This window comes from Octodon degus, unplaced genomic scaffold, assembly GCF_000260255.1.
Source record: "Octodon degus isolate 3935 unplaced genomic scaffold, OctDeg1.0 scaffold00146, whole genome shotgun sequence".
NCBI lineage: Eukaryota > Metazoa > Chordata > Mammalia > Rodentia > Octodontidae > Octodon > Octodon degus.
In genome coordinates this window covers 5,560,835-5,563,495 of record NW_004524722.1, presented here as the reverse complement: position 1 = coordinate 5,563,495, position 2,661 = coordinate 5,560,835, and positions in this window count along the sequence as shown.

The window sequence follows — 2,661 nt, the reverse complement described above, 5'->3', positions numbered from 1 at the left end:
ATTATTATTATTATTATTATTATTATTATTTTGGTACAGGGTCTCACTATGCAGTTTGGACTCGTGACAATCCTCCTGTCTCAGCTTCCTAGTGCTGGGATTGTCAGTATAATTATTAATAATAGTTTATTCTCAAAATTTTCCTTGTTTATACCATAAGTATACTGATAAATCTGGCTTTGAAGCAACCTCCAGCTATGTAAGGAACCAGATTCTCCCTACAACCCACCACCCCAAAATTTCTACCCTCAGTGTTTCTATACCCCAAGCCTTTGAGGATATACAGCTGAGGGAAAGACCTCAATGGAGACATAAAAGAAAATATGAACAGCTTCACAATGGACTGTATGAATCCCAGAAAAAGCCCTTAGCTCTGCTTTAGTAGAATCCAGACGCTGGTTTTAGGTAAATGCCCATGCTTGCTATCACTGCCTGGGTAGCACCTCCTCCCTCTCCTCCTGTCTCTTCAGCTTGCACTATCCTAACTGTGCCATATGGTGCATGTAGCTTGCTTTGTTCTCTGACCCTCCTTTCAGTCCCATGAACATAGGCCTTGTTGGTCCTGTGGGTTTCTGCCTGAGGGTTCCTGGAAATCTTGGTCAAGTGGGAAAGATCACTGGATCATCTCCTAAGCATCACAGCTCTTAGCACCATATAGAGTGGATGGAAGGAATGTGCTAGGTGACGAGTACGTTGTGTCAGGTTTTCAGTCTTATGCATTTTATGACCTTCAGTTACAGTAAAAATGTTTTCCTTGCCTCATACTATCCTGTCCAGCTTCTTTTTCATACCTGGGACATCAGTACACAGTAAGTTTTTAAGTCTTTGTTTTGCTAGAAGGGTGGTTATCAAAATTTTATCTATATATGCTTTAAAGAACAAAACACCTACGTATGTTTAAGTTGGTATTTAAAATTTTTTCTATAATTGTTGAGTATTCAATTAGAGGTATATTATGAATATGCTTTAGTATAAAATAAAGTTATATATATTTAAATACACAATAGAATATAAATAGATTATATTTGGATACTTGATATCGTCATTCATCCATTTAAGGAACAGGATATATATATATATATATATATATATATATATATATATATATATATATACTTTTTTTTCCCTTTTTTGAGACAAGATCTCACCATGTGGTTGAGGCAGACTTTGAACTCACTGTGCAGCTCAGGTTGGTGCTGAACTTGCAGAGGTCGTCCTGCTTCAGTCTCCAAGTGCTGAGATTATAGGTAGACATCACCACACCTGCCAGATATCTTACATCATTACTTTTGTTTCCTTTAACTCAATATTTTATTTTACCTTTATAGAAGAATTTTGAATATATAATGTATTTGCATGTTTAAAATTTTTCTGATTATTACCTTAACATGATTCTTTGTGATACACACTTTCACACACACATATATATAGTGAAATTTGCTGAAATATGAATAAAAAAGATGTGTTAGTTTTATGCAATGGAGTACTACTCAGTAATAAAGAAAGGTAAACTTGAGGTTTTATAGGTAAATGGATACAACTAAAGACCATAATCATGAGTGAAATATACCAGACTCACACGTGTAAATGTATTGTTGTCCTAGTGTAAGAAACTGAAAGAGTCAATAAAATCCAAAAGGTATAATAGATACTGTGAAAAGGAAGGAAACTGCTCAAAAGGGAAAGAAGAATTGAGATGTGGTATAAGAGAGAGAAAAGAAGGACAAAATAGAGATATGTATATATACACAAGATAGCTAAGAAAATAATTGCACTCACTACTAATTTCTATAAGTTCATTCAAAGGAACACTTAGAACAATTAATTTGTTTGATCAATTTTTCATGTCTATATCTGAGAATCTGAGCAACTACTTTAAACATAATAATATGCAGTATAACAACCATTGTTAATTTCATGTCATCTTGTTTTGAAATTCTGTATTGTCTTTATTATTTTTTCTCTTTAAAATTAAAAGTTGTGAATATATAATATTGTTTAAAAATGAATTTTCCAGTATGTAATACATAATTGATAAAAATAAATGGAATAAAAACCACATGGGGATTTTTGTACATTAAAAGTAAACTAATTATAAAATAATCTCTTAATGAGGTGGATAGGCTTTTTTCTTAGATTTAAAAATTATTAATAGTAATGAGATATAGTTCAGCATGAATTTTATCCCTTTTCATTCTCTCTTTATTACTATAAATATTAATATTCAGCAATTTGTTAGTAAAAATAAGTAAATGATTTGAAATTGTTTTATCATAGATTAAAGCCATTCTTCATTGAGTGCTTTTGTAATAAAATTACAAAACACACATCATGATCTGCTATCTAAAATATCTTAATGGCAATAATGAATAGTTTTATTGGATACCTCTTTATGTTTGTTGAAAGCTATAAAAGTGATGACATTTATCTTTTAATAGAGTATTTTACCTCTGTTATTAGTGGTCTGTTAGTTTGGTATTTCAGAAATTTTTATGTTAGAGTAATGCTGCTTGGAAAGATGCAAAATTGCTTGACAAGGTTTGCTTTTTCTTTTTTCTTTCCCCCACTTTCCTCCTTTTCCTTTTCCTGTGGAGGACTACCTGTGCAGCTCTCCTTGAAAGAAGAGTGATTTTCTCCATTTTGGCTGAACCTGACCTTATT